The sequence below is a fragment of the Equus przewalskii genome, chromosome 5 (genome assembly GCF_037783145.1).
Source record: "Equus przewalskii isolate Varuska chromosome 5, EquPr2, whole genome shotgun sequence".
Lineage (NCBI taxonomy): Eukaryota > Metazoa > Chordata > Mammalia > Perissodactyla > Equidae > Equus > Equus przewalskii.
In genome coordinates this window covers 82,291,366-82,309,853 of record NC_091835.1, presented here as the reverse complement: position 1 = coordinate 82,309,853, position 18,488 = coordinate 82,291,366, and the positions used below count along the sequence as shown (strand labels likewise).

Sequence of the window (18,488 nt, the reverse complement as noted above, 5' to 3'; positions counted from 1 at the left end):
CACACCGAAAACCCTGGTTTTATCTATTCTGTAAGCTCTTTGAGGACAAGGAATATGTTTTATCTCTGTACTTCCTACAGGTCCAAGCACAGTGGCTTGCATATAACAGCTATTGTGTCCTACTGAATTAGGCAGGAGACCAAAGGCAGAATAAGGCAAAATTTGAGTTGAAAACCATGAAGGTTTCCTCAAGGGGCAAGTGGCAGTTAGAATGGAATCAATAAAAGATACTACAAGGTAAAAAGGACAGATGTGGAGGGAAGGCAGAGACATATGGATCCAAAGGTGACTGTGCTGTCCAATACGGTAGCCACTAGCCACATGGAGATATTTAAATTCAAATTAATTAAAAGGAAATAAAACCAAATGTTCAGCTCTTCAAATGCACTAGCCACATTTCAAGTGTTCAAGTAGCCACCCGTGGCTAGGGGCTACCATAGTGGATGGCACAAATACAGAACATTTCCATCATCGCAGAAAGTTCTATTGGACAGGGCTGCTCCAGAAGAACTGGGAGAAGCCTCGCACCTTCAGCAAAAGTGAGAGAAAGCAGAGGGGTAGTTGTGAGAGTCAAAGCAGCATCTAAGCTTTCCATGGATGTCAAGAGCTGAGGAGAGGGGAAGGAGACGCAGGGTGGGGACACCTGAAGACCTCTGACAGAGACCTTCAGGACAGTCTGATGGCCAAGGAGTTTACAAATGTGAACAACTACTTGGAGGTTATAAATGAATTTGCTGAAGAAGGAAAGAAATGGGACAAGACTTGAGGGCCAAACAGGGCAAGACTTCTTAGCTTCATTCCCACTTCTTTCAGTGCAGATCTGTGTCCTGTAATTTTTCAAATCTCCCAGCGAGCCTGGCCTGTATCAGAAGGTGGATAAACGGAGAATCACTAACTGGTGATGTAGGTAAAAATGAGCCACGGGCATCATGCCTGGGTGACTGCTGTCCACGTTTCTCCACAAGCTCAAGGACGGCAATGTTCCAGGATTGTCGAGATTTTCCCTTTCATGACTTTTAAGAATGTGTCTACATTAGCTTTGTTAATCATTTAGATAAAGATGATGCAACAGGTCAGTTGGTTAAGATTGGAAGCAGAAATACAACAAAGGCTAGCTTTTTAAAAGAATCAGAAAGGAGCATGAGGGGCAACATTTTGACACTTTTGCTTAATTTTAGGAGGTTTCTTGTGCATATTTGGTGTTAAAGGGTTCCTCATTATTGCAATATTTAATATACCTTAAAAATTCTGCAATATTGAATAACTAAGCTGTGCATTGCTCTCTCATGGATTCAGTATGTAAAATAAGGCTGGCTGTTACACAAATGACAGAGAAAAGTCAAAGAAGCACAGGAAAATTATTACAGGATTTAAAAAAAATTCTGGGCCGGCCCGGTGGCCGAGCGGTTAAGTCCTCTTGCTCTGCTGCAGCGGTCCAGGGTGTCACCGGTTCGGATCCTGGGCGCACACATGGCACTGCTCGTCAGGCCACGTTGAGGTGGTGTCCCACATGACACAACTAGAAGGATGTGCAACTAAGATATACAACTATGTACCGGGGGGATTTGGGGAGATAAAGCAGAAAATAAAATAAAAGATTGGCAACAGTTGTTAGCTCACGTGCCAATCTTTAAAAAAAAAAAATTCTTGCAGCATTTTATCCTAACAGAGAAAGTACTACCACAAAAATGGAAAATAAATTGTTTTTTCCCTTCAGACCATACATGAAACCTGAATATTATCTGAAATTGATAACAGAAACTGGTGTTTTCAAGTAGGTCACTGAATATAACACCTTTAAGACTTGAACCAACATAGGAATTACTGAATCAGATTTTCTTTTTTTTTTTTAAGTGGGAAAGGTAGAGAATTGTAAAATCAGTCACAAAACATATAGAATACTGAGGGATGATTCAAGCAATCTGACTTGCTATTGTATGTATACACACTCATTTTCTCGAATTAGTACATACCATTGGAAACGGCATCAACCCATAAAAATAACTCATACGCCTATTATGTTTTTCCATTTTAAGCTTGTAATAGCAATAACGACTTCAGCAAAAGACATTTCCTTGGAATTAATGGCTGGCCGGGAGGCAGAGCCAAGGGCCACTGGTTCCTCCCAGCTGGTCATTAATCCTCAGGAAATGCCTGCACCTCCGTCATTATTGCTAAAGCACTATTATAGAAAAGTCTCACAGTTCCAATATATGGAAATTTGAGGCTATTTTGCAAGCCCGTGGTATTCATGTTAGTTAATAGGCCACCACTGAGCACAGAGGACGTAATTATCAAAACGACAGAAGGGAAAATACTGTTCTCCCAGGTCTGTCAGATTATAGGAAATGGGGACCAGCCTTATGGGAAGAAGTATATTTGAAGCTAGAAGACATTAATTTAACGGGAGATTTGAAATCACGTATATAAAAGTTAATGAAAGACATGGTATCCATTCCCATTACTTGGTTGAGAAAATATTTTTTAAAAAAGGTTAAAGTTATATGGACATTTCCTCCTAAATTGATCAAATAACATTAAAGAGAATGAGGTCAGGAAGACTATTTATGAACAAAATTATTAGTAAAGTGTAGGGGAATGCACGCAGTTCAAAGCGCTGAGTGAGAGCAGGATTTCTTTCTTTTAAATTTTTATTTAAAAATTGTGTACGCATCATTAAATATTATATAGGAAACATTTTGTTTTAGACTTTATTACCACAAAAGATTATTTTTCAAGTTCAGTTTTTTAATCTCAGCTACAGGCTTAGCACATGCACATAAGCATCTAGTAACGAGGATCAAAATGATAAACAAACACAGTGCTGGTGTTCCGCCAGAGTTTCCCATTCTCTGAAAAAACTTACTGGCTTTCAGGCTAAAATGAAAATGAAAATTAGGTGTTTTCAGGTCTATTCATTCCCTCCTTTAAATAAACGGGGCCCAACAAATGGTTTCAAAGCAAGGAATTAATCCAAAAATCACACCCAAGACACTCTATAAATCTTTTCGATGTGTTATTGCAACAAACTACAAATGTTGAATATGATGCTTTAACACTTAATGAAATTCACTGCAGATTCTCTTCATGTGGTACAAATACCTGCCTGGTTCTAAAAATGGTTTTGAAGCTGAAGAGACCTGTTATGGGTTGAACTGTGTTCCTCCCCAAATGCTGAAGTCCTAACCCCTGTGTATCTATGAATGTGACCTTATTTGGAAACAGAGTCTTTGCAGATGTAATCACGTTAAGATGAGGTCCGCAGGGTGGGCCTGAATCAAATATGACTGGTGTCCTTTTAAGCGAAAAAGACACACACACACACACACACACACACACACACACAGGAAGAATACCATCTGACAAGGGAGGGAGAGACTGGACTGACGCATCTACAAGCCAAGGAACATCAAGGACCACGAGCGACACCAAAAGCCAAGGAAAAGGCGTGGAGCAGATTCTCCCCAGAGCCTTCAGAGAGAGCAGGGCCCTGCTGACACCTTAATTTCGGGCTTCTGGTCCCCAGAACTGTTAGAGAATAAGTTTCTGTTGTGTTAATGCACCCAAGTTTGTGGTCCTTTGTTACAGCAGCCCCAGGAAATGGATACAGGACCTGAAGGAAGGGGTTGTCAGAGGAACCGTCAACATTACAAATGGAAAACCAAGGAAAGACTGGTGGGGTGACAGGAAGCTGCTCCCTATACTGGAAAAGCAATGAACTAGAAGTCAGGAAACCTGGTTCTTGTCCTAGCGAACAAGGTTGTGTGACCTTGAGCTAGACACTTAATTGCACTCAGCTTTCATTTTGTCACCTGCACAATATGAGAGAATTCAACTCCATAATCTCTAAGCTAAGTCTAGGGTTATCATTGGGCAGATCAAGCACTAAACAGATCAACATTGTCATACGTAGAAAAATCACTATTCTGGCAGTGCGCAGACGGGTCTCAGGGACAGACCCCAGGACACGGGAAGAAGACCTGCAGGCTTCTGTCGGCCATGTCCATGGCCACATCAGCAGTCTGACCGCTTTTATTTGGATCAAGTAAGGCCCAAAGAAGTTTACTACGGCAGAAATAGTAGACTGTCCTGATATTCTTTTATAATTTTTTCCTTTAACCTGTAGTTTCTTCTGAACTTCCAAGATTTTCAAAATGTCTCCAACAGATTTAAAAGCGTTTGTTTAAATAAGATAATTATTTCCATCCGAGATAAAGAACGTCACATGTAAATCATGAGTTTTTAAAATGCCAATAGGAAAAGTATTAGTCCAAAGAGGACAAGAAGCACTTTATGACTAAGTCAGAGCATAACTGAGATTTAGGATCTGAGAGGACAACGGCAACAAATATACCCAACGTATTCTCTACAAGGACCCTGTAGTGGTCAAATTTACAGCTTTTTGCTCATTGGTTATCATGCCCAAGCATCATCATCATCATCAATTTTGGTCATCTAATCAAACACTCAGATTCCAGGAGTCTCTACAGGGACACAAGAGGCCTTCGTCATCCTCAAATTTTAATATTCGCAGTTTGAGCTTTCTGTACATCCAGTTGTTCTCAGACTGGAGTACAGGATCGAGACACTTAGCTGGTGAGGCAGCGTGGCTGTCCGCCACGTGCTTGCACCTCAGCACAGCTTTGTGAGTGTTTGCATGTGTGTGTTTATGTGTGTGTGATAGGTGCAATTTTTTTCTTAATTGGGGAACCTAATGCAATTGTGGCGTTCCCAAATGTGGATATTGCTAAAGGTTTCACGATAACAGGATTCTACTAAGTTCATTCTAGAGACTGGGTCAAATAGCCAAAGTACAATTAATAGGACATTTCTCCAATGAGTATCTGTCCTCGTGGACATCTAAAATCTGTGTGAAACAAATTTCTAAAGTGAAAAAAGTATTTATGCACAACCTCAGGAGTCCGGAGACATGTTTCAATATATCCCAGGAGGGCAAACAGGTACTCAGCTCAGCCTGTTGTATGTGGCCTCGGGAAAAGCAGGTGTGTTACACTCCTAGGCCAACTCTTGGCTTCCTGGCCTCTAAAATTGGCAGAACTCTTAACACAGTACAAAAGCGTAAGTTTCTCCAGGCCAGCAGTTAGCTGCACGCCAAGCCCACCTATGATTTTGCCTGGGCCAGCCAGCCCTTTCTAATGAGGGAATGCAACTGCAGAGCCACACACAGGAACCACGGGCCAGATTTCCACTCTCCACCCTCCTGCAGCCACGCACAGTTCTTGTGCATTTAGAAGAGAAGACACATCTCAGTGTCTGTCCGCACGAGATGTGCCGAACACTCTCAGGCAACTTACAGTCTTAAACCGCTGGTGCTGGACACGTGACTCTAGACAGGTGGTAAAATTGTGTGGAACTTAACATGCACACAAATGAGTACACAGAAAACTGGGAAACCTGAATAGGATTTTTCTGCATAATTTCTTATAATTGCATGCAAATCTGCAATTATCTGAACTAAAAAGAGAAAGATAAGGGTATATTTGCTGGAATTTGGGGTAAAGGAGAAAGGGAGAAAGAAAGGGAGTCTAATTTTTCTCTCTACCAGAGAAAGGGCAAGAAAAAGACTTTTTATTTTAAAACATATAAGCATATAAGGCCATCAAAGGGTTCCTCTCTAGTTTGATGTCTTTCCTATCTAGGAATTCAGAGACAATGTGGAGGCCTTCCTCTGACCTCTGGGGGGAAGGGAGAGATCAATAAAATCCAAATAATTTGGTAGAACACAAAGCATCTCGAAGTATGTACCCCCATCAGCTATTTTTCATACTGAATACTTTCAAATGTCACAATATTATAGTTGTCAACTTTGCATTAAGTTAACACTCATTGATCCGGTAAGAGATCTTATTATGATTCACGAGCACGGGAAGCCTAGCTGTAAACCCAGTGCCATCATCTTTCCTGGATTAACTAGAGTCTGGAACTGCATTCCCACACATCTGCCTCACTTTCACTACGGATTTTAATGGAGGAACCTAATGCTATGGTGGCGTTCTCAAATTCGGATATTCCTATTTGAGATCCAGAGAGAGACAGGAAAAGCAACTAAATTTATTGAGCACTCACTATGCGCCAAGCACTGTGTATTGAGTTGCCTAGACCAGGAAGGGTGGGACCCATGTGTGGTGAGGGGACAGGCTCATGCCCCAGACATGACATCACACTGCCACTCTGCCCACTCAGAATCACTGACTTAGGAGGCCAAAAACGATTACACGATCCAAGTGCTAAGGTCACAGACAGCCACGGAGGACAGGGCTGCAGGAAAGCAGCATCTACGATCCCAAATGGACAGCTGGCTCACTGGGGCTAGTTTTACTAGAATACAGAAACACGTAAGGTAATCAACAGGGAGATTTAACCAAATTCCACTCTCTACTACCCAAACTTAAGTACTTTTAGCACCATAATTAAACATGAAACCAAACTGAACCAGAGCAACAGAACGAAAAAATTAATCCAATGCAAATATGGAGAAAAGCTTCTTGCTTCTACAAACTCTAACTGCATATTCAATAGATTTAAAAAGTAAAACCAAAAGCACAGGTAAATATTCATTTAAACCTGACTGTGCGCATTCTACTTTCTCTTTTCCCCAATTTTAGCACTTTCAGACACCCTCATGGTTCAGCTCTCACGGCTGGGACGCCCGACTTTCCCAGTGGTCTTCTCCAGCATCACATTCTCAGTCCCTCACATACCAGTCTGCTGGCCCAATGTTCCCCTTAGATTGTTACCTCTGCAGACATGGCCATTGATCTCTATGGCCTGGGGTCACTGCAACCTCCAAGGTCCCTTCCACTCTAGGCAATCCCCAATGTCCCAAGGTTCCCTTCTCATGCAGCTATGTTTTGACAACGCCATTCTTCTGTTTGGAACTTGGCAGTGACTGTCTTAGGAGACACAAGCCTGCAACCCTCTCCTTTACTGTGCATCACTGCAGAGATCTCTTCTGCGCATCCACCTCTCCTGGGTCACTTCACCCCTTTCCTCTCACTTCCAGTACCAGGCCCTCTCTTAACCTTACCCAACCCTGCCTGTTGACTTCCTCTCTCTGCACACAAATTCAAATCCTTTAATGTTGGAACTGCTTTAATATGTGCCTGTCACATGTCTGAAAGTTGTCAGTTTTAGCCTTCCAACCATAAAGGCAGATGAAAACAGAAATGGGAAAAGAGTAAATGCCTCATAACTGCTATGTAGGACAAGGGGGACGCTGAAGGTGGTAACCTAAGTTTTTCAAGTTATATAAATAACAAGAACAATTTCATTCACCATATTATAAAGTATTAAATTTTAATTGCTGATTATATTTATTGCTATCACTTTATGACTGCATGGTACTTTGTGATTTTTAAGTTACTTTCTTATGTTATCCTCACTCTAACCCAGAGGAAGTCACAGAGGATATGACAATTATTACCTCCATCCCACATATGAGCAAACAGGCTCAAGGATGTTAAGTGACTTATCCAAGGTCATACAGCTAGAAATTCATTAAGTCAGAAAGCAAGTCAGATAGGCTTCTCATTGCAAACCTGCTGTTCCATCTACCATACCATCTGAAGTCTCATTTAGAACCATGATTAGTGGGTTAGAAAAACAGCACAGAGTCAGAGAGATCTGGGAATATTATTGTGGAAAAGGAAAAGCTGGCAATATTCTCATAGGTTTTAACAATAATAATACAAAGTACCTTTTTTTTTTTTTGGAGGAAGGTTAGCCCTAAGCTAACATCTGCCACCAATCCTCCTCTTTTTCTGAGGAAGATTGGCCCTGAGATCACATCCGTGCCCATCCTTCTCTGCTTTATATATGGGATGCCCACAACAGCATGGCTTGATAAGTGGTGTGTAGGTCTGCACCCGGGATCCAAACCAGGGAACCCCAGGCCACCAAAGCAGAGCGCACAAACCTAACCGGCACACCACAGGGCTAGCCCCACAAAGTACCATATTTTGACCTTTACTAGGAACTAGACATTTTGGCTAAAACTGCGAGGGAGGGATTTTCAGCCTCATTTTACAAAGGAAGGAATTTAGGCTCAGAGAGGGAAGAATGGCCAGTCTAGTGTGTAATAAGGCCTAGACTCACACCCAGATCTGTTAGACCCGAAGTGTGTACACTTTACACTGCCCCAAGTAGGAAGATTTATTTTGAAGAGGGACATGCCAGATGTTCTGCATCCCCGTTAAGAACAAGACAAGAGGGAAGGGACTGAGTGCCGTATAAGGAGAAATTTAGGTTGACCGCGTTCAGACCCTCCCATCACAGCGAGGGTGATTAAACTTGCACACCATTACCAAGGGTACTCATGAAATCTCCTTTCGAGACGGCTTTTTCCTATACATTGGGAGATTTGTCTCCAAAGATAGTTTCAAGACTATAAATATTTTCTTGGACTCAAAATAATTCATGAAAAGATAAAACCACAAAATAAGACACCCCACTTTTCACGCAAATTTAAAAAGTTGCGTGTGCCTTATAGATATAAAATGTTAGCTTCTCAAATGGGGGGTGGGGTCTAAATTTTTATTGTAACATATTTACTTAAAAGAATAGCAAGTAGTAATGCTGAATACATACCACATTATAATAATCCCAGGCAGAAAACTCTTTTTTTAGCAAAAAAATGTCAGTCACAAGGGAAATCTTCATACTGTGACCATGTATGGCCAAGCCCTCTCACACTATACAAGCTACGAACATTGAACATCCTATTAATCCCATGATGTACATAAGCCCACTTGCTTTATCACAGCAGGAAACTATGCGGTACAAGGGAGTGTGGCATGAATTAGTTCCTTGTACATATTCACTGAGGAACTTCTAAGAGCTTTCAAGAATGCAAGTAAGATAATAGAGGTTCTGTTCCCATAGGTGTCAACCATTGAAAAGGGTCCCAATTGATCTCCACTGAGATTAGTGATTTAACAGCAAAGTAGATTAAGACTATGTATTCGACAAAGTCATCATTTTGTTGTTTATAAAATGATGGATTTTAAATGGTTTTGTGTAGCTCATCAATTGTCTAAACGGGATACAAAGCAGTGTACAAAATCCTACACTTGGCTGATTCATTAACAAGTTTTAATGTCCACAAAAAAGTAGGCGACCACTGGAAGAAGAGCATTAGTAAACAAAATCACAGGCGCTGCCATCGCCTTGGTTTGACAGCCTAGAAACAAGCACTCTACCAACAGCAAAAAAAACCAGAATGTCATTCAACTCTACACCAACTGCAATGAAAGGAATTATAAGGAGGAATTAGGGTTGGGAATGAGTTCATTTTCATCCAATAGGTATAGGAAAAATATGGTCCAAAGATAAGAAATGGGAATGAAGGATGGAAAATCAAACTCTAATTACTCCTAACAGGGAAATTTAAAATTTATTAAGAGCACAGGAGGATGACAACATTAGAGGAGGGACAGCACTGTCACACAGAGCCTTTCATTCTTTCCTTTAAACTCCTAGGGTGCACGCCCAGCCTCAGGAACAGAACTGCTTGTTGAATGTCAGTCTCTCAAGAGAAGGGAGACCACAGACATGGTCATGTTCATTCACTCCAACTCCACCTCAGATCTAGTAACTGAGAGTGGGCCTGGGCCTGCAAATACTTCATTAATTTCCTTTAGGGATGTTAAAGAACATTGACGTCGGGCCATCTGAGAGAATGATGGTAGGAAAGAAAAGGCAGGGCTGAGATTCTGTAATAAGGAAATTACACTCCAGGATCGGCTTCTGACACAAACTGGGTGATATATGTCTTCTCTGACATCCGAATCATCCTGAACAGGGACCGATGAAGACTGCAAAACAAACGGTACTTTACAGAACAGATCAGCCATAATCGTATGATTCCCTGCTCCTCCACGGGCAATTCTCTCACCTCTCTGGGCTGTGGTGCTTCCTGTAATCGGGTGCTCCCTCAAGACTGAAAATATTTGGATTGTCTGGAAACTTGGCAGACCTGCACTTCCTTTATTGGTAATGTTAATGCTTAAACCTCTAAGTTATGTGACATTGCTACCTATGCTATTCCTGTAGTGACGTGAACCTGGGGTATCAGGTTTTCCCCAGTGAATCCCGAGCTGTACACCCCGCTGCTTTATGTGTCACTTTAAGGGCTTCAAATACCCCTTGAAAGAAGTCAAAGAAACAGATTATTAACTGATTTTCCTCCTTTATTTTCACATTAGTACTAAAAGTCAGGAGTAAAGGAAATGGGAGACAGGCAATTAAAAGGAGTTTTTGTAGGAAAAAATCAGAAACTACCTTAGAAAATTATTTTGTGCCAACAAAGCTCTCTTCTGTTTTTCTGATGATCCAAAGCTGTGACAAAAATTCTCTTAAGGTACAGCACTAGAGTCTATTTTGGAAAGCAGAATGCTATTTCCAGGAGTGAGGGAATGGAAATACTAACATAGGGCAAGGCATTCAACGTCTGTATTGGGCCTGGGTGATAGTGGCTCACAGCTTACCTCTTAAGTGGAAAGGCATAGGCTGGAATTCGAAATTATTACAAACACTGCTTTGATGCCCACAGGCTGTGCTTTTTAACCCTTGTGTAGCCTCCTTGAACATACAAACCATCAGATTAAAAAAAAAAAAAAGCCAAAAATGCAATTCAAATCCACATTCACTACTGGGTTGAAACACAAATGCAAAGACCATGCTCTACACACACTGTCATTCTATTCACCGAACATTTATTAAGTCCTGCCATGGGCCTGGACCTGCTCTAACGTCAACAGCTATGATCTATTGAGTGCTTGTGACACGTTGAATAAAGTTTTTTGATGGCTTCTCATTTAACTCTTAGAAAATAACCCTATGAAATGAGAACATTCTTACCCTTTGTTTTACACACAGGGAGAGCGTAGCTGGTGACAATGAGCAACTTGCCTTGATAAGCTGACAACTAAACCCGGGCAGTCTGAACACTTTAATCACTTTCCTGAATTGCCTCCCAGGTTCTAGGTGCCGAGGGTCAAAAGATAAATATGATATGCTTTCGACTCTCAAAGAGCTCGTTTTTAAATACAAAGGGTAGCACTATTCAGAAATATTAAAGTATATAATTAGTTACTTTAACACCTAGTGATTTTAAAGTTACCTGATAAATATAAATTATATTCAGCATGAACAAAGAGAAAAAATAAGATCAACATATATTGGGGTGGTGACTCAATAGAGTTATCCTGGTCTTTCTGATTCCCTTTCCCCTCCTCTTTTTAGAGCCTGTATTTGACGGTTTAGTGCCTATCTTTGAAAGCCTATCTTAACTAGATAAAATTTGACTCACTATTTTGATAAATCAAATACGTATGCATGTGATACTACCCTGATATTTGCTGTGGCAATCATGAGAGAACATGACCCCAGACCCACTAGTACAACTAATTCAGAAACGATATATAGCTAAATTCAAATAATGACACAGAATGTTAGCAGGATTTGGAAAGCAACAGAACCACTTCTGTGGAAGGACTGTTCAATTCTAAAGAGCTCAAAATACTAGAAAACTGGAATTTAATTTAGCCTCACAAAATCCAACGCACAGGGTAGTACTCAAATGGGCGGCCATTACGTCTTCCTTGTCGGCTCCCCTGACCGTTCACGCCCCAAAGGCAGCCCCCACCTACCTTGTCGGCCTCCAGATCTCCAGGACCTAGCAGAGGACTCCATCTATAACTCTGTCAGAAGACTTGAGCAAAATGTTCAGACAAATGGAAAATCACAAAATCAAAGGGTCTCACGGCTGGAGCCCTAGGTCTTCCAGGGTCCAGCCGAGCCAGAGACAAGCCAACGCACAAGTGAACAAGAGAGTGTGTCAGTGGGGTCTTCTCTCTGTTGTCCGTCTCATCTGCTACGCCTTCTGCACATACTCTGCTCAAAGAGATACTCTAAGCGAGTTTTCTGCGTGATGCCACAGCTTCTCCTGGTCACAGTCAGGGTCAGCTACACGATCTTTAAACACCTAAAGAGGACTCTTTCAACCTCATAAGACAACCTTGCTTGGCCTGAATTTAAGGAACTGTCTTTCCACACCCGAGTCTAACGTGAGAGCAGACTTAGTGCAGTTCTTCTAGATTTGAACAGGAGCAAACACTTGCCCAGCCAAGCCTGACCTGCAACCTCTCCTCAGCACTTAGGAAATACAAAAAGAGTCTTGCTTCCTACGGCATCCTGAAAAAGACGTGACATCTTACTTCTAAAATCACATTTATCCTAAGAGTAAATAATGAATGAAAAACAAATTTCAGGGTCATGGCTGCAGTGAATCACCCCAAGGACAGAGTCTGGGGGTAGCCAGGATATATCAAATCAACAAATAATCTGAAAGCCCTGTGCCTGCCATTTCTTTCAGCCTCCATCCCACCAAGCCTTTTAGCACAGTTGACGCCCTGTTCCTGGCCCTGCCCTCCATCTGGTGGAGGCGCCAGAGAGCAGCGAAATGGCCAAAGGAGGTGGGGGTGGGGGGGAAAAACAAAACAAAGAGGGAGACAGGAGGCTGGGTCACCTACAAACTCAATAACCCGCTCTGGATAATAGAGCTGGTGTAGCAATAAAGGTTTTGTGTTTTACAACCCCAAATGCTTGACAGCCATTAGCTACGGATGGAAGGTTCCCGTCAGGTACTTAAACAGGAGAAAAAGCATGGGTCAATCAGGTGACGCGCCCAAAGGTACCCAGCTCATCGAAACGCAGAGGTCCTTATTTCTGTCCAGAGTAGAGACGGCAGGCTTGATTAAATCCCATCGCTTGAAATTTTACCAAAAATGTTTAAATATTTGTGTCAAATATTGAAGAGTTTCGAATCAAGAACTCCTTGATTTAAAAAAAAAATCTTAAAAACAGACTCTACCCTTCAACACAGAACAAAAATGTTCTCTTGAAATATGGAGTAACAGTTTTACCTAGTAAAAAAATACATACCATATAATTTTATTTATATACAACATGAGAGTTTCCAATATTTTAGAAATATTTACTGCCATCCATAATTACTCAGATTTGGGTAAGCATAGGTAAATATGGATAAAGTCCTTAATACATTTACTGTCATATAAAACGGTCATTGAATTCTATAATACTTGTCATTTAATTAGATGACATTGAGATAACTGTCTTGGGCACGATTTTATCGATCTGATTATTTTGTGTAGAGGGACAGGATTTTTATCTGAACTACCTCCTGTCTATAACTTGCCACTCAACCACAAGTGGCAGAAAAACATGCTCTTCCTTGATTATAGTTTAATGAGACCACATGACCATTGTGGTACTGGGGCAGTATCACTTGAGCCATGGACCCCAAAGTCGATGTCTGTATAATCCTGAACAGTCAGGATCCGGTAGACGTTGGCCCAGCCAAACTGAACTGGATGACCAAGTAGGGTTGGTTATCTGTCTCCTTTTTTAAAAACTTCATTTAACAAAATAATTAAGAACAGCACTTCAACATTCAAACAAACAAACAAAAAGGCTTAATCTTGAACAAATTATGATCAAATCCAATTCCTGCCTTCTGAGTATGATTTATTTATTAGTATTTTCATATTTAATCTTGCAATTATGAATAATCACTTTAGTGAATTTTGCAGTAAGCTATTAAAAAACAAAATAAACGTGTCACGTTTCCCCACAGAGTTCTGTTAGGGTTTGCAAAGTACTCCATTTTTATCACAAAATATCACAAAGGAGATAGTTTCAGAAAATACTGCTTACCAATTTTGAATACATTAGATACATCAGAAAACTTATATTTTAATTACTGAGCATATATCAAAAACCCAAGTGTTTTAAAGGGAGCATCTCTTGTTTTTCAAAGCATGTTGTTATTATAAGTTTCTATGGGAAAATGGTTTCGCCTTCACACACTCCATTAGCAGACAGTTTTTGATGTTATATCAAAGTAATTTCTTTCCCTCTGACTCCAGTAAAAGTTACAATTATCTGCAATATGCATTATTGGATATTCCTTCCTAAACACTGAAGTTATATTTTAGTTTAAACAAAGCAAGTGTTAAATTACAAATGGCTAAAAGTTTAAAAAAACAAAAGTAACAAACATCTGGAAGGAAAAAGTAATGGAAATGAAAACCTAACATTTTAACTTCAGCATGAGATTCCCAGGTTCCTCCATACATTAATGCGTGGGCTCTTTAGAAGAAATCCAGAGTTTCAATCCGTCCAGTTGTAACAGATTTTATTCTGATTTAGTCTCCCTACTTGATCCTCAAATCATCACTTAAGTTTCTAGATTTCTCCAAACTTGGAAAAACAAAAAGCCCTTGTTGCCTATCTAGAAACCTCACATGTTTGACTAGCAAATGAAATTACATCACTTTCCTGTGTATCACAAGCTCTTTAATAAAAGAAAGACAACTGCCCCCCCAAAAGAGATGGAATGGAAATGCATAGTTTTAAATCGACGTACTGCACACACCCCATTACCAAATAAAGAGAATCAGCAACCCAAGAAAACAGCTGTGGTTTGTAAGTAACTTTCTAGTGACCAATTGAAGTTAAGCTTCAGCATCTGGTCCTTGGGTCAATTTCTAGGTCAATCTCAGTATCTCTAGAATGATTTTTTTTCTTTAGAAACCATTAATTCATATTGGGGAGTATTTCCCTTCTGTTGTTAATTTCCTTTCTCATAAAAGTATTCTGAAAACAAAACACCTAAAAACATCCCTTGTTCTCACTGATTTATTCTTCATTATTTGGTCCTTGCTTCTTTTCCTCCAGAAGCACGAGCTGCTTCACTAAGCGACATCTGGATGGAGCATTTCATACTCGAGGTTAACATCTTTGTTATTTCATTGTATTCTTGAGCCTTAGCTCCACCCTCTAAAACTTTTTCCAAATATTTTCCCATCACTAAATCAGTTATGTGATGAGCTCCTTTCCTAGGCAAAAACTGAAAACCCAAATATTAAATGCCTCCTTTCCATTGGCAGAAGGACAGACTAATGGGATTCTATACAGGTTCTGAGAAACTGCGTGTACATATTGAAACAGCAGAAAGACTACTTTTCAAACTGGTGAACAACACACAACATCAAACCTGTACAATAAGAAGAAAGGCTTATAAGATGCAATGTAAAATTTTCCTCTTAACTACAAATAGATTTAAAATGTACTTTAGTATTATTTATAAGTAATTCTTAAACTTGATGATATTCAGCATAGATATACGGAGGCCATAATGATACCACCAAGGGTAGCTGGTTATTTTGACCCATACTGTCACTCCCACTGTAGTTATGAGGAATTAGGGTTTAGAAATCTATGTAGACATTTAGGCAATATCGAAAGTGGAATTCATCGTATACAGTGGAATTCATCACAGTTTCTAACATTTACTGAGCACTTCCTATGCACCATGCCCTTTACTAAGCCTTTGCGTGCCTTAGCTCATTTAAACCTCACAACAACTCTAAGAGGAATATACTACTCTTACTACCTTTTTCAAGATGAGGAAACTGAACCTTTAAAAGGTCATGTAATTTGCTCAAGCTCCCATAGTTAGTCAAGTGATGGGCCGTCTGAATTCAGGTCCTGAGCTCCCAGCTATAAGACCAGGAGAAAAGTTAGGTCCTACCTCTCCGTCCTCTCTCCAGACCAAAAAAAAAACAAAATCTGAAAGGCCAGACTAGCTCATCAAAACAATCGATCCGAAATCTAATTCAAACTCAGAAGGAAAGAAAAAGGCAAAGGAGAATATAGCAAACAACAGAAGTAGCCTAAACTCAAATCTAGTTAATGTCTCACTGGATTAGCCAACACTCCATCCTCTCCAGAAGCGAGATTGGCACAAATTTCGCTCCTACATCTACATACTTCTGGTCAATCAACTTTTGAGTAACCTACCAACCACCATTTCCAGCCACATCAGGGGAGAGGGGTATACTGCAGATACCTTCTTCCAGGCCTGTTGCACGACACTATGAGATTTACAAGACATCTTTTTAAAAGCAAAAGAACTTTAAAGCAAAACAAAACCACCCAGAAGAATAAAAGGGAAGCAATTTCGCTTTTAGGCCATGTATCTAGTAAATCCAGTCAGTTCAAAAATATATCTCTAATACAAGGAAATCAGTCAATGACACTGTTTGAAAGAATTGAACTTACTATAAAGTACAAGCCCATTTCCTATGGAAAATGCAGTAATTTATTTCTTTAGTACAAGCCTTCCAGTAAAGAATGCCATTGAACGGAACGCTTGGCTGTGACCGGCTGCATACTCTACCCAACAGGACATATCCCAGCAAAGAGGGAACACGCTGTCTAGAAAAAATAGACAACTTCCTTTTATTTCCGCTTCTAAGTAGAACAACTCTTCTTTGGAGACCAAATCAGGGACTTGTAACAATTCACTATACAATATTTTCCATTCTCACAGCCAGTAAAAATTAGAAATCCTGACAGTCAAGGAGGATGGTCCAATGATTCCCAGAAAGGCAACAGTTTCCGCGGGGGATGCCCCACGTGAGCTTCCTAGCCAGCATGAAGATCAGATGCTGGAATGCAGGTCTCCCCTAAATGACTAAGAATCCATTGAGAGAAAACATAGAGATCCTTTAATTGCTCCACGTTTAATTCCAGCGTGGCTGAAACATCGGCTGTGTGAGGAAGAGCGGTGGGAAATAAAGCCATATAGGTGAGCGTAAACTGTGGGGACCTCAGAGTGCTGGGCAGGTTGTAATTAACTCAGTGGCCAGCTGTGGAACCACAGAACGTTTCCGAGAAGTGACATGACTATGACCTGTGGAGGTTAACTGGCGAACATTGTAGGATAGCCCAAAGGCAGAAGAGACGAAAGGCTGAGAGACCAGGTAAGAGGCAGGATGTGGAAGCAACCTAAGTGTTCGTCTACAGGTGAATGCATCAAGGAGATGGCACATGTACCCACAGTGGAATATTATTCAGCCGTGAGAAAGAAGACAATCGTGCCATTCCCCGCAATATGGATGGACCTTGAGGGCCGTATGCTAAGTGAGATGAGTCAGACAGACAAAGACAAATACTGTATGAGCTCACTTATACGTGGAATCTAAAAAACGCTAAACTTATACAAACAGACAGCAGAATAGTGGCTGCCAGGGGCTGCAGGGTGGGAGAAATGGGTACAAACTTCCTATTCTAAGTTCTGGGGATCTGGCCTGGTGACTATAATTAACAATACTGTATTAGATACCTGAACGTTGCTAAGAGAGTAGATCTTAAATGTTCTCACCACAAAAAAGGAAATGATAATTACATGAGATGACAGAGGCCTTAACTAACACTGCTGCAGTATTCGTTTTGCAATATATAAGCACCAAATCAATGCGTTGTATTCCTTAAACTTCCACAGTGTTATATGTCGATTATATCTCAATAACACTGGGCAAAAAAGGAGGACACACCTGATGGAAGCTGTTGAGCTCATCAACTTTTATTGTATTTGCTTACAATTTATTTCATTTCATTTTAGCAGCATCTGTCTCACAACTTCAAAGAACTTAGCGACTTTCTATTACTTGCCTCCTAGGAGGTTTACACAGGTCTTTCTTACTGGTTAGTTCAGTGGGATAGGATGTCCTTTCAAAGTCCTGAGGCTTAGGAAATGGCAGACCTATACTGGATATGTATGCCAACACCGACTTAGACATCAGTGTGCTCACTAGAGGATAATGGAAGAAGCACTTTTTGACTTCTGAGACTAAGTCAAAAAAGGCCTTCCAGCTTCCTCCTCATTTGCCAGAACACTCTGTCTGGGAGCCCTGAGTGCATGTCAGAAGGCTGACTACCTACTCTGAGACCACCAAGCTGGAAAGGCCATGTGTGTGGGTGCTCCGGTGGACACTCCCAGAGGCACCCAGACTTCAAGCCAATCCTGCAATTACACCAGACCTGTGAGTGAAGAAGCCCCCCAATGCCAGACCCCAAGCACGAGAGGCACCCCCAGTTGCATGAGTCCTCCCAGCAGAGCTCCAGATACCCTGAAACGGAGACAAGCCTTTCTGCTGTGCCCTGTCCCTATTCCCGACCCAAAGAAGCCATGAGCATAATAAAATGGCTTTTTCTCCCACATTATTAAGTTTTGGGGTGGTTGCTTAAGCAGTAATAGGTAACTGGAACCATATGTACAACAAGAGAGGTGACAAACCCACTGGTTACGGAGCCCACACCTGGAATATGATACTTAGTTCTGGGTGACATATTTCAAAAGATTTAAAAACAAACATACTCAGGAGAGAATAACAAAAATGTTCCTTTACTGGAAAAAATGGAAAGGATTGGAGATATTCAAACAAGAAAAGAGAACAAGAGGTATGTGTTAATTGTCTTCAAATACTCAAAGGTCTATGATGAGTAGAAGCAAAAACGATTACTCTGCGTCTTCCCAGGTGGGAGGCCTAGGGACAGGGAGCAGAAGCTACGGGGAGTTGGATGGAAGAATTTTCTAATGT

The 18,488-nt window shown here is 40.8% G+C and overlaps 1 protein-coding gene and 1 long non-coding RNA gene across 3 annotated transcripts in view; one reads left to right on the top strand and one right to left on the bottom strand.

Annotated features, from left to right (window-relative positions):
• The window catches only part of LOC139083415 (uncharacterized), a 112,519-nt gene that overhangs the window by 18,902 nt on the left and 75,129 nt on the right, over positions 1–18,488 (top strand). The gene's annotated exons all lie outside the window — the stretch shown is intronic.
• The window catches only part of HMGA2 (high mobility group AT-hook 2), a 129,032-nt gene that overhangs the window by 95,484 nt on the left and 15,060 nt on the right, over positions 1–18,488 (bottom strand). The gene's annotated exons all lie outside the window — the stretch shown is intronic.